Below are 14,073 nucleotides of genomic sequence, written 5' to 3' on the forward strand. Positions count from 1 at the left end.
GTCTCGCACAGCTTGCTAAACGAAGACATGCGATGTGTAACGTTTGTCCAGTTCGTTAATCAAAAACACTCTCATTGTTGCACAAACAAGGCAAGGTTGCACCCCAACATTATGATGGTACATGAAAGCGCCTCCTGCATTGTGCTTTCGTCCTCTACCATGTATTCGTTCTTTCGTGCGCCGTCTACACTGTGACGGTAGCCCTACATCTTGCATGAGTCAGAACGTTCGGCAACTCCATATCACGAGCAGTGGAAAGGAGTGTGGAGATGAAAGGAAACAGCCATGAAAACGGCGTGTATCTTGCGTACCCGAGGTGGTGACTGAAGCTACGTAAAAGCTCGTTGTCGCTTCGTTCCAGGAACGTTATGCCCAGCGCCAAATAGGGCCACTGGTCGAATCTTCGCGTTGTCATACGGAGCTGCAGTTCCTTCAAGAGCTGCAAGAGGAACAGTGCACGCAATGAAAACCTTCTGTTGTTCACTTAATCACTCTTAGCTGGAAGTTCAAACCTGTGAGGGCGCTTCTTGTCGCGGGGATTCTTTATTGTACATATATATAGTTAAATTCGCGAGTAGTTTTAACGAGTTTATTTTTGCAAGCAATAGAAGGAAGACACCCGGTAATATTGGCAACTGTAGGCAGGCACAGGTCAGAACTGTGAAAGACACACGATCATAAATATTAAATATTTGTTGCCAAAGTATAGCGCTGCTACAAGCACAGACATTATATATATTTGCTTTCCGAACTACATACTTTCGTTTTCACTCATATGGTACCGGGATAGCTGTACATATTCAGCCGTTTCAATGATTTCAATGCTACAGCGTTGACTGGAAAACCTGACGTCGGCGCTGTGAGCGAGAAATCACGAACATACCTCTGGCAAGTGGGAGTTGGCAGGTGATATACAGTGCATGCAACTGCGCCAAAGTGGCCGCCATTTTGTAGTGTATATAGCACGGCCAAAGGCTGCAGGCATATCTAATCACCTTATTGTCGCCTGCTTCGGATTGCATCGCTGAAGCATGCGCTGTGCATCGCAAAATGGCGCCCGTGACGTCACTTGAATACCTGATATAGCCAGGCAGTGAATGGTCGGCGGTTTGTGACGTCCCGAGACCACGTGATATGTCCGAGTTGGCAGGGCGTTGATTTTAACGATTCGGATTTCTCTTTTTGGGATGGGAGGGTCAGTTAGGGGAATCGAATCCACTGGGACTCTCGGATGCCGGGTCAGGCGCGCTACTGAGGCCATGCAGATACATTCGTATACTGCTTGTTTAAATAGGGGCTTTATATCGGACGTCTTTCGAATTTTGTGGTAGTATATACGACCGGATGCTAATGATTACTTTGAAAATAAAGGCGCATACTAAATGACTAGTGATTAAGTGAGAAAATAGTGCATTACAGTCCAAAAACTAAACTCATTCAACAAAAATCTTTCACTTCAAACCAACTGACCGAAAACTAGTAGTGTGCTCTCCACACACACAATAAAGGCACACACTAAACGACTAGTGGTTAAGTCGGAGCAAGGTGCATCCCAGTCCAGAAATAAACCACTGATTCAACAGGAAATCTTATACATGAAACCAAAAACCAATAGTGCATTCTCCACACATCATAGCCACCCATAAAGACCAAATGACTCGCCATAAGAACTCAAATGGCATATATATGCCAATTGAGCCCAAATAGAACTGCTTTGTCGATGAAAAAAAAAAAACAAAAAAAACGTGAATTTCATTCGAAGCTTTGCGATCGAGAGCCATCCCTTCCTTCAAATAAAGGCTTCATTCATTCATTTTTTCTAAGGGTGGCGGGAGACCTCTGCCTTTGAACTAACATTGTTACAAGGAAATTGAAATCGTAAGATTTACAAGCTTACAGAAATCAAGCAAGACAAGCACGCATAACACGGAAGAAACGACATAATGGGATCAATACATATACACAAATCATTTTTGCATCGACATATATACTCCATGCTTGGGAACTTCTGCTTGGGCCAGTGACGACTGCATTAATCGAAGTTATTCGATTACGACCACGCCGATGGTTGGACATGACGAAATCGGTGAAGAAGGTTAAGCTGCTAATAGGTTTTCACAAGAGCCCAGTTATTTCACTGTTCTATTTTTATAGTGAGTATTATACATGCGGATCTCAGTCAAAAACATCACTGACTTCCACTTGAGCTTCACCGTTGGAAATGTGCCTTCCATGGAACCGCTTAAAAAAAGGTGCTTCCAGTTTCAGCTGTAGTAAATTTCCGTGGACCACTTAACGAAATCTGTAAATCATCTGCTTCGAAAGGCTTGTGTTCCAACAAAAAGGTCTCATTCCTAGTTAATACTGTCGCATTATTTGAAGAATCGAAAAGAGACAAGCTCCCCCTTCTATCCGAAGTATATACTCACGGATACTCAGAGCTCAGGGAGACGTGCCCAAAGGGCACACTGGCTGAATACCACCCCTTTATAAGTAAATGAGATGATGAAGGGCACGGGGATTATCTGCCCTCTTACTTCTCCCCCTCCGTGACGAATCGAGACGTGCGACCTCCACGAGTCGAAGGAGGCGCCTGGCTCTTTTCGGTTCAACAAAGGCTGCGAGAGCGTCGTCTGGTAACGAGACCTCTTGGTTGGAAAATAAGCCTTGCAGAGAAGGTGACTTACAGATTTCCGCAAGTGGCGAGCTGGGAATGATGAAACCAAATGCAAACTTAAGAACCAATCCGAACTTCCACTTTTGAAAGCCATTCGAAATGTCGGAAGCCATTTATTCAAACCCACTGAAATGACAGTACCAAATAGAATGCCCAACTGAAACCATGTATACTAACCAGCTATTCAGGAGTCCAATTAGGTGACCTACTGATCAAGGTCCATTGGTTCCCATTGGGTCTAAAAGCGATTCCCAGTTGGATTTTTTTTTTTATTGGGATGTATGTGAAAGAAACGCATGGGGCTTATATATCTACGTCACCTGAATCAACTAGGAACAGTTCTGTTTCTGTTCCTTAAGCCATATGGACAAACACAAGACCTGTACTGCACTTACGAACATAAGATCGAAGATGTGGTCAACGTGTTCAGGTGTGGTACCGTCGCCGACTTCGAAGTCAAGAACCCCGAAGTGGACGACGCCACTGTTCCACAGCTTCCGAAGCGGAGGCCACGTCTTGGGCGAGGTTAGCTCTTCCTGCGCCTTGGCGTTTCCCCTCGAGGAACATGCGCAGCAGGTGAGCCAGTTTGTTAGCGCGTATGAGTGATACACAGCAGTTGTTGAAACAACAACAACAACAACAACAACAACAAAGGTAAACAGATGCGTACACAGAATAGCACGCAAGGCGGAATTCAAAACGTCAGGAAAATTAGGTATACACCTCATCGTTCAAAGAGGCAAACAAGTGGTATAGTGTTAAAAAGCATGTCTATATTGATTCTGATTTTCTTATTAAAGAGATCCATAGCTGATATGGATGGTCTGATTTGCACCTTTCATTTTTTTTTTTTGAGGGGGGCTAGGATATCAAAAGTTAACTCTGTAAAATGGATTTTAAAGCACTATGCACTCTGCCTGGTCCTCATGCTTAGATATATGTGGGCCAAGGTTATGTGCGAAGAAGAGCGGGGCTGTCTAATGGGAGCTCACGGAACTAATATTAAAAAAATGCTGTCTTTGGAAACGCAGTTGACTCCGGATATATCGAACTCCAAATGGATCGCAAAATAGTTCGATATGTCGATAATTCAATATATACATTCCCTGTGATACAGAAGCGTGCATACACTGTAGCCACCTTGCGGTGCGCTTCCTGCTGCGATACGCGTCCCGCTGGCACACTGCAGGTAACCGCACGCCGCTGATCATCCGCTGGTGTGGTGCAGCCTCTCGCGAGGTGCGCGCCCCCATACCCGCGCGTCCAGCGCGTCACTTCGCGCCAGGCTTCGTAAAGAGGCACGCGCATCTGTTTGTCGCTCTGCGGGCGCGAACGCGGCTCTCAGCATTTCATAGGGACAGATCAGGGTTCCAGGACTAGCGTTTTGCATCGCGTGGCACAGCTGTCTTTGGGGTCGGGGTTGACATCAAACGTGCTGAGGATGGTGCTTTGGGAAGCCCCGGAAAGGTCACTGCTGATCATAAGGGGTATAATTTTGTTACTGGTACACTATAAACGCAACAATAACTCGGCTTGAATACTGTATATGTGATTTCTTCTCCTTCAGGAGCGAAGCAGGCCATGCTAGAGCCGCCGCAAGCCTTCGGCCAGCAAGGCTGGCTTTGCCGCCCTACATTCCATCGGAATTCCGCAGGGGATATATCATTCGATATATCGAATGTTTCATTGAGCAGGAGTTCGATCAAGGCGAACGCCACTCATTTACGTTTGCATGGGATTTTCAAAGGGATATTTTGAGAGTTCGATATAAGGAGTAATTCGTTATACCGGGGTTTAGCATATTCGGGATCGATTGCATCACTAGCGGCGGAACAGTTAATTTCCGCATCTGTAGCACAGGCTACAGATGCAGAAACTCGGTGTTTCGGGCTCTACTGGAGTCCAAGGAAGGCGCTCACTCGGTTGCCACGGCGACGCCGACCTCGGTGAGGCGGTAATTGGCAGCAGCCGAGACGAAGCTCTCAAAGGCGGCGCTGTGCGTCCGCCGCGCAAAGGTATTGAGCAAACCTGCCCGGTAGAAGGAGTCGAAGTAGGCCAGGTCGCAAAGGCCGTCAGCGGGCAGCGGCACATTCTGCGACCGCTCGTTACCCCCGAACACGCACATCAACGGCATGGCAGGCAGCTGCTTTCCTGTGCGAGGCAAACACCAGATCACGGGGCGCTTTTTATCATGACATCACAGAAGTGAGGACGTACTTGTCTAGTGCCGTTTGGCTGTGTTCTGAATCAAGCGTTCACCTGAGCACCCACATTATAAAAGAAGAAGCTTCAAGGCAACGAAAGGGAAATTCAAAGGAGTATCGTTATTTGGAAGTATACTGAGCGCTGTAGGTCAGGGAACAAGCAAGAGTAATAATACTGATATGTTGCACTGTGAGGTATTGGGATGAAGATGAAGATGAAGCGGAATAGCACGGGGCCGAGTGGTTAACCACGCGTTGACCGTTCCGCGACGTCCCCTATCTCTGTAAATGAACTATAGTTTTATTTATCGTAACATAGTAGCAATGTAATGGCTGAAATCAAGACGAGCTGCGAAGGAAAAATAGCCGATATGGTTTTTTAAAGCAACGGAATGGTTTCCAAGATAAGGAAGGCGTATCAAAACAAGGCGGTAGAGAGAACTATACACGGACGTTTGCGGGATCAATTGGCGCAGGACAGGATTAATTGGTGATAATGGATGAGGCCGTCGTTTTGCAGTGCAGTGGACGATGACGATGATGACAGTAACGAGCGAGGCTTAAACTTGGTCAACGTTCTTCTCGACGCCCACTTTACCCGTCGACAATGACGATGAACAGGCTAAATTATCTTTCATGGCTGTCACAACCAAGATCGCCTCTTGTCCCTAACTACCCATAATTAAACAGAATATAGTACAATACTGGCCTGTAAATGTAGACTGACATGCATTCCTTAACGTTTGCTTTTTTGGTGTATACTAAAGAGAACTTGCTAAAATAAATTCAATGCGATAGAAACCTCACTTAACACAAGGAAGTTGAATATGGAAGACGCAAGGTAGCAAGTAAAGCGGCGCTCTCTCTGATAGTCAAATGAATGTGCAAAGCGGCATGTTTCATAGCGGATGAGAAAGAGAATATCACTGTTAAGAGCAGCAACCAATAAGCGTTCAAAAAATCTCGGGCATAGTGCACGCATGGCGCGCTGATCGTCGAGGTCGTCATGCTATGCAGCCAGATTTGAAACCCTACGGTTAGAAGGCGAGGAAGAAGGTCGGAGGACTACTGGGCACTGAAAGATAGTGTTTTAAATTCGCATAGAGTGAGGGAAGTTGGAGCAAGAGCAGTAAACGGAAGCGGCACAGGAGAGCTGGGGTCAGGAGGGCGGGGTATCAGCGTGGAGTTTTCACACGTAAGGTGCTGTGATGTGGTGTGGAAAACTGCAACCGTCCTGGTGATCTTTGTCTCATCAGTCGCGGGGCGTTTTGAACAAGATGATCAGGTACACTCCCAGTAACGAATCTTGATGGGCTGATCGACTTACGCTTCCGTGATAGAAGCTCCACGTCGACTCCGCCGCCAACGTTGCCCGCGGTCGTGAGGTCCTCAGTAGTGGTTGTGGTCGTGACAGCGGTAGTGTTGGCGTCTGTGGAGGCCGTGGTCGCCTCGAGGCTGTCGGTGACCGTACTCAGAAGAGCCTCGTCGTAACCGTCGGCCAGCGACAGGTGAGAATCGTGGGAATCATCTGTAGGAATCGCCGGCATAGTTGCCTCGCTGCCTGTGTCGTCATTCCGCTCAAAGCGGTTCTGCTGATCGTCGAGCCGACGCACATAGTACACATCCTTGCTCTCAGTTGAGTCGACAGTGATTTCACTGCCTGCGTCCGGATTCTGTTGGCCCGTCTTGTCGGCTAACAGCGCGGGGTTCGAAAAAAGAGGAAATGACATCGTTTGCGAAGCATACAAGGTATAGATCACATGAAATAATAATGCATATACGGAAATTTTGCGTCCGTACTTTCGGCAACATTGCAGTTGCACAGCAAGATTGACTTAAATGTGTAGCAATACGGGTCCAAGCGCGCAGGCGAAAGTTTTAATTTCTGGGCTCATGGAGTGAGAATTTGTGCGTGGGAGCTGTGCGTGATTTGTACGTCGCATCTGTGAGTCGCATCTGTGCGCTAAAGTGTCACTCGCAAATAGCGGACGTGTGAGGACTGAGATAAAGAATGAAAATGATTGACAGTAATAGCTAACGAATAGATGCTATAGACATCGATAGAGTTAATGATTAATGCAAATGACTAACAATGATGATCAATAATGACTAAAATTACTTGTAATGACCAAGATATCAAACTACGACTTGTAATGACCGCAACTGATTGGAAATGAGTAGAAATGCTTAGCGATGAGTGGTAATGACTACAATGACTAGGCATGACTTATCATGATTACTATTCGACCAATAAGCGCGAACTGGAAACTGAAAAAGCTTTAGCAGAAGTCCGAAAGGCTCAAGCGGAGGTTAGATTATTAGAAATAAAACACGAGTCCCGTGGACGCCAAATCGAAACAGGTATTCAAGCTCAAGAAACTAAAAAGAACGCTTCGAAAGAGCGGCCCCGAACAGTACTTGTAGGGAGCGTAATACGTCAAACGATGACTTGTAATGACAGCAACTGATTGGAAACGAGTAAAACTGCTTATCTATGAGTGTTATTGACTCAGCATAGAATAAAACTGCGATCCGCACGCAACGTAGCGCCGGAGAACGGAAGCTTCTGCGGTCTTCAGCGTGTTGTCACTCGACATTTTGACCAATTAATCACAAGCGGTGGCGAAGCCCGTCGTATCATGCGAGAAGTCGGTTTCATTGCGCTATCTAATTTCAATTCTATATTCGAGTATCCTCAGCATGAAAAACTGTCGTTACAAAGTCCTATACCACAGACTATATAGTTGCACGCAGCCACTCGTATCCGCAATGCACGAGCAAAAGTACCCGTCACGCAGAAAGTGGTTCTTCGGGCAAATGGCACACAAGAACAATACTAAAGATGCGACTCACTGTACATGAGGCCCATCAGCACCATCGCTACGAAGCCCACCAAGGCAACGGCGACGCATGCAAGAAGAGCGTTCTTGACCCATTTAGACCTGTCCACGCCTTCCGGGACGAGCCTGCGGTGAACAACGCTCGGATGGCAACCATGTGCGCCAAAACACTGTTGTGCAATGTGCACCCTTCCTAAATATTGCCGTCCAAACACCCCGCTATATCTGCTCTTTGCGCCTGCGGTGATGCTTACCGTCCCCCAGATTGCTAAATATGCGTCACAATAGACCCCTTTCATAAATGTTAAGTCAGCTTCACCTCTATGCTACATTCCCCACTAATGGCAGAACAGCAATGTATTGAAACATTGTATTATGGCCATAATTCGTATGATTTATGGATCAGAACATATTCGTATAATTACCCTATTACCACTAAATGCATCTGTGTAGAAGCAAGATGCGATTTCAGGTCTATATCGCCGTTTTTCTGGCGGCCAGTGACGCCATGTTTGGGGAAAGAAGCAGCGTGGGAAAGCCTACTTAACGATTTTTGCAAGGGGTCCACTGGACGTCTGTGACGCATACTCGATAAAATTGCACGCAGTGAGCAGAGAGGCGGACGTATATGCATATCTATATAGGACATGCCAACGCACGCATAATCTAAGCAAGTCTTTCGTGTAGCTTCAGTTTACAACGTTCAGAGGACGCTTTCGAAACTATTCATGATTCCTTGTTTTTCCATCTCCCAAGGAAATGATATATCGCAATAAACTAAATTTATTCCTCCTAAATAAATACTTACAGACTCTCTGTAATGGAATAAAAATAATAATATGATTCGAAATGTACTGCTGTGCAACTCAGTGTTCAGCACTGACTACAGAATGACCGACACGAATAGCACCGTATGAGGCCGTTAGCGGCTGTAACCCCCTCCCCCGCATCCACTCCACCGCGTTTTCCGTTTTATCCCGTCCCCCCCCCCCCCCCCCCGTTTTTTTTTTTTTTTTTTTTTTTTTTTTTTTTTTTTTTTTAGGGGCTTAGAGGGGGTTTGAGGGAGAGGACATTTCGATAGGTAAGAAGGTGCAATCTGGCGTATTTTTAACTCAGACATGTCAAGAACAAAAAAATGCACCATCCGCAATAATTGTTTGCAGAGTCAAAATAAGTTTATTCGAAAGCCCATTTCACCGTAAGAGCATCTTACGAGTAAAACACACTTCGGAGCACAATGCGTACCCGGAAGACATCCCCGACCGGGGTTCGTGATCGGGAACCGACTACGATCATCATCAGAATAGCTACATTATATCCACTGCAGGGCAAAGGACTGTTCCATATATCTCTCCCCAAATTACCCGGCACTGTGCCAGGTGCGTCAACCTAATCCAAGCTAACTTCCTAATCTTATCCGCCCAACTATCTTTCTGCCTAGGAAGATAATGAGATACCGGAAAGCGTGGCGTGATATGGTCCATAGGGTCACGAAGAGTCGGACACGACTGAACGACTGAACTGAACTGAACTGATTTTTCTGCCGCCCCGTGTTATACGCTTACCTTCATTTGGAACCCATTCCGTTACCCTTAGAGACCATCGACTATATTGCCTTAGCATTAAATGCCCTGCCCATTTCTTCGTAATTTTGAGTAGGATGGCATTAACTCGCGTTTGTTTCCTTTCTTCTTTAGATGGGGAGGGGGGGGGGGGATGATTAAGTACTCACGGATAATGAGTGGAAGTTCACCGGCATCCCTCACGAGAAAAATGTACCGGGTGTTTCAAAGAAGCTGATCATTTGCTCTTAAAAAATGCGTTTTTCTATGAAACACCCAGTGTATTTTTCTCTTGAAGGCCGGTAAACTGCCACTCATAATTCGAGAGTACACCTGTAAAATGCGCTCCAGCCCATACTTACTTTTCTAGTTATGTCACCTTCGTGGTCCGGATCAATTTGCGGTTACCAACTGAATTCCCTAAGTAGGCGTATTCCTTTATCATTTCTAGTGCCTTTATTTCTGAGGCTGTTGAAAAATTACATTAGTTTTCTGCATATTATCTAGTGGATAACACGAGCGAATTAGAAGATGCACTTGAACACTTTTCCCCTTGAACACTAAACGAGTTCGTCTCAAGTTGGGACGTCCCCTGTAAAGTATCTGCTGAAACACAACGCACCTTCGTACGGTGACACGTCAGCGGTGCTGGGTTTTTCTGAATCATGAAGAGATAACATGACATCGTTAATTCATTCAGGCTCTTCACACAAGTTGAAGTGTTCTCACGTCGGAGTCTGAGGCAAAACTGTTTATTCCAGCGAAAGCGTACAAGCAGGGTAGACAGTCCAGACAGAGAGAGAGAGGGAGTAAAGAGAGTTCAGTGTCCTCGCGTAACTTCGTACATGCTAGGACCGAAGAGCTGCGGGGACGCGGGGATGAGGTGTTGAGCGAAATACGATGCTCAGGCCAGACAAAGTACAGCACGGGAAGCGGCGCTTGGAGCGGCAGCATGTGCGATACACAGTTGGAGCGGCAGTACCACGATACACAACACTCCTCCCCCCTTGCTAGACGTAGTAGTCTCGCAGGTGAGAAGGAAACTTTCTTTCACGGGCGGAGCGTCGAAGAACGGTGCCGGTTGCCGGAGGAATTCCGTCGGAGGCATCTGCGTTCTCTGAGTCGGAGCGGCTGTGCTCGGGTTCTGGTGAGTCGGCGTCTGGCTCGGGCAGGGAAGTGCGAGAAGGTTGTTCGTTCTGCTCTTCCGACTCGGAGTGCGGCTCAGGCATTTCGAGTTCAGGTGCACGGCGAGAAATATCGGGTAGGTTGTAGTCCCTCTTCCTAAGGTGGTCGACGTGCCTGCGCCATAACGTACCGCAGAGGAGTCTGACTTCATAGGACACAGGCCCTTTGCAGGAGCAGATGATAGCGGGAAGCCACCGAGACCCATATGGCGAAAAATTCCTAGCGAAAACTGAGTCACCGGGCACAAACTTGCGGACCGGTGTAGCGCGGAACTTCTGTGACAGCTGGTCACGTCGCGGGTCGCCCTCCTGGGAATCAGGGTGCAAGTAGTCTAGGGCAGACTTTAGCTGACGTGAGAACAGTAGCTCCGCCGGGCTTCTTCCTGTAGTCGTGCAGGGCAGCAAGTGCTGCTGGAACAGGAAACGACTCAGCTGAAGTTCGATGTCACCTCCTTTCAGTCGTTTAAGGGCTTTCTTTGTTTCCTGAACGAAGCGCTCGGCCTGTCCGTTAGAAGATGGATGGTATGGCGCGACTAAAGCTTGACGAACATTGTTCCTGGCGAGGAACTGTCGGAACTCAGCTGAGGTGAATGCAGAACCGTTGTCGGACACGACGACGTCAGGAAGTCCGTGTGTGGCGAACAGCCTTCTGAGTTCTCGGATGACGACTGCAGCTGAAGTAGTGTTCACCACAAAGACCTCTAGCCATTTCGAGAACGAGTCCACGACAATAAGAAATATCTTGCCCTGGACTGGTCCAGCGAAGTCCACGTGCAGCCTAGACCACGGTCTCGTAGTCTGCTCCCAGGGATGGACTGCAGCGCGTGGTGGAGCGTTCCTGGATTCTTGGCAGGTCTCACACGCACGTACGGTGCTCTCCACATCGCTGTCGAGTTTCGGCCACCACACGTAACCTCGCGCGAGTCCCTTCATGCGAACGATTCCTGGGTGTGATGAGTGAAGTAGCTGAAGCACTTCCATGCGGAGTTGCGGTGGAATAACGACCCGGGAGCCCCACAGAATGCAATCACGATAAGCGGAGAGTTCGTCGCGGCGCACGAAGTAAGGTTGGAACTGGTCCTCTACTTTTGTTGGCCATCCAGTACGAATCCACTTGAGTACTCGAGACAACACACGATCCTTTTTTGTCAGCTGAGCAATCTTGGATGCATCCGCGAAGGCTTCTGGTGGGCTTTCGAGCAGCAGTACGTCTGCCATAGTGGGACTTTCAGCATTTGTCGAGGGCAGCGGAAGACGGCTGAGTGAATCAGCGTTGCCCATTTGACGCCCTGGTCGATAGATCAGCTCATAGTCGTACTGTGCAAGGAGCAAATTCCATCGAAGCATCCTCGGTGAAAGCACGCTAGGTATTGGACGACTGTGATGCAGCAGACCCAGCAGAGGCTTGTGATCCGTGTAGACCTTGAAATGCCTTCCATAAAGGTATTGATGGAACTTCTTGACGCCGGAAACGACAGCCAGAGCTTCTCGGTCTGTCTGAGAATAGTTCCTTTCGGTGGAGCTGAGAGTACGGGAACCGAAGGCAATAGGAGATTCGTGTCCGGTAGTATCCTCGTGACTAAGGACAAATCCTATGCCGTAGGCAGATGCGTCGCAGGCAAGCGTGAGCGGCTTGTGCACGTCGTAATGGACTAAGACATCGGATGTCTGTATGAGCTCTTTGGCGCGCTTGAAAGCGTCGGCTTCTTCTTGGCGCCATCTCCACGACTGATCCTTTGCAAGCAGGCGGTATAGAGGCTCGAGGGTGTGAGCTGCACCGTGCAAGAATCTGTTATAGAAGTTTAGCAGTCCGAGAAAAGACTGAAGTTGCTGCTTGTTCTTTGGACTGGGAGCTTCTTTAAGTGCTTCGACCTTTTCTTCGGTCGGATGAATACCGGCGGCGTCAATGCGGTATCCAAGGAAGGTGACTTCCGGCGTGCCGAAGGTGCATTTCTCTCGGCTCAGACGAATGTTGTCGTCCCTTATGCGTTTCAGCACAGCTCGCAGGCGATTGTTATGCTCGTAGGCATCTTGACCTCCCACTATAATATCGTCCAAGTACACGTGAACTCCAGGTAGTCCCAAGAGGAGCTCTTCCATGTAGCGCTGAAATATGGCTACGGCGGACGACACTCCGAACGGCAGGCGAGTAACTTTGAACAGTCCCCGGTGCGTATTGACTGTCAGGAGATCGGCTGTTTCATTGTCCACGGCAAGCTGCTGATAGGCTTGATTGAGGTCTAGTTGTGAAAACACAGTGCATCCAGCAAGGTTCGAAAAAAGCTGATCGATGGTTGGAAGAGGATAAGTTTCCATCTTGATTGCTTGGTTAACGGTGCTTTTGTAATCACCACAAAGCCTGATCTTGCCGTTCTTCTTAACGACGCAGACTACCGGTGTCGCCCATCTGGAGGATCGCACGGGCTGGTAGACGCCTTCTTGTACAAGACCGTCGATGGCTTCGTCCACTCTGGGCAGTAGAGCCACCGGAACTTGACGTGCTTTCATGAAGATGGGACTGATTTCAGCCTTGAGCTCGATGCGAACGGATGGTCCCTTGCTCTTCCCTAGTCCTTCAGCGAAGACTTCTGGGTATTCAGAGACAGCGTTCAACAAGGTCAGCGGAACTTCGATTTGAGACGCGTGGTTTATTCCGCAGAGTGAAATGCCCAACGCCGAAAACCAGTCTCTCCCTAACAGGCTGGTGCCATTTCCTCGGACAACGAGAAGGTGTAAGCGAGCGTTCTTCGTTCTGTATGAGACAGTGACTTCCAATGATCCCGCAATCTCTAAGCATTCCCTTGTATAAGAGCGCAGCTGTAGAGAAGATGGCTTTAGGTCTTGCCTTGACAGCCGAAGTTTCTGCATGGTGTTCTCGCTGATGATGCTGCAGGCGGCCCCGGAATCAACTTCCATAGTCAGAGGCCTACTGTTTATCAAGACGTCCACGCAGACTGCCGGAGAAGTGACGTTGTTGGCACTACCCGTAGACCTGTGGTCTTGAATTTCGCGATGAAAACTGACCGAAGTCGTAGAATTTACGTCTTGAGCCGGATCAGCTGATTGCAAGATTTGGTGGTTGCGTCCACGAGAGTGCTTGTTTTTGCGGGAAAACTCCTTTCGATTCTGAACAGGCTTGGAAGGTTTTTCTTTTGCTGCCTTTTTCCTGCAGGCCTTCTCGAGGTGTCCTTTGTTTCCGCAGTAGTGACAGATGGCGGAATGGTAGGAGCAAGTACGAGCGTCATGCTCGCCGGTGCAACGCCAACATTGCTGACTCGGAGGATGGTTGGCTGGCTTGACGTCCGGGCGCTTGGGGTTCCTTTGCAATTGATGAGTTTCCGAGGGGACCCTCGAGCGGCGAACCTCTTCTGTCTTGGCGGCCGCTTCCTCTGCAGCACGTGCCAGTAGGATGGCCTTAGAGAGTTTTAGATCTGGTTCAGCCAGGAGACGTCTTTGAATAGGCTCTTCACGCAGGCCACAGACTAGGCGGTCGCAAAGAAGTCGATCCAGCCAATCCCCGAACTCACAGTGGCGGGCCAAGAGTCGAAGAGCGGCGAGATAATCCGGTACCGATTCGCCAGGGTGCTGGTCTCGCTTGTTGAAGCG

Source organism: Amblyomma maculatum, chromosome 4 (genome assembly GCF_055883805.1).
Source record: "Amblyomma maculatum isolate TAMU_Amacu chromosome 4, ASM5588380v1, whole genome shotgun sequence".
Classification (NCBI taxonomy): domain Eukaryota; kingdom Metazoa; phylum Arthropoda; class Arachnida; order Ixodida; family Ixodidae; genus Amblyomma; species Amblyomma maculatum.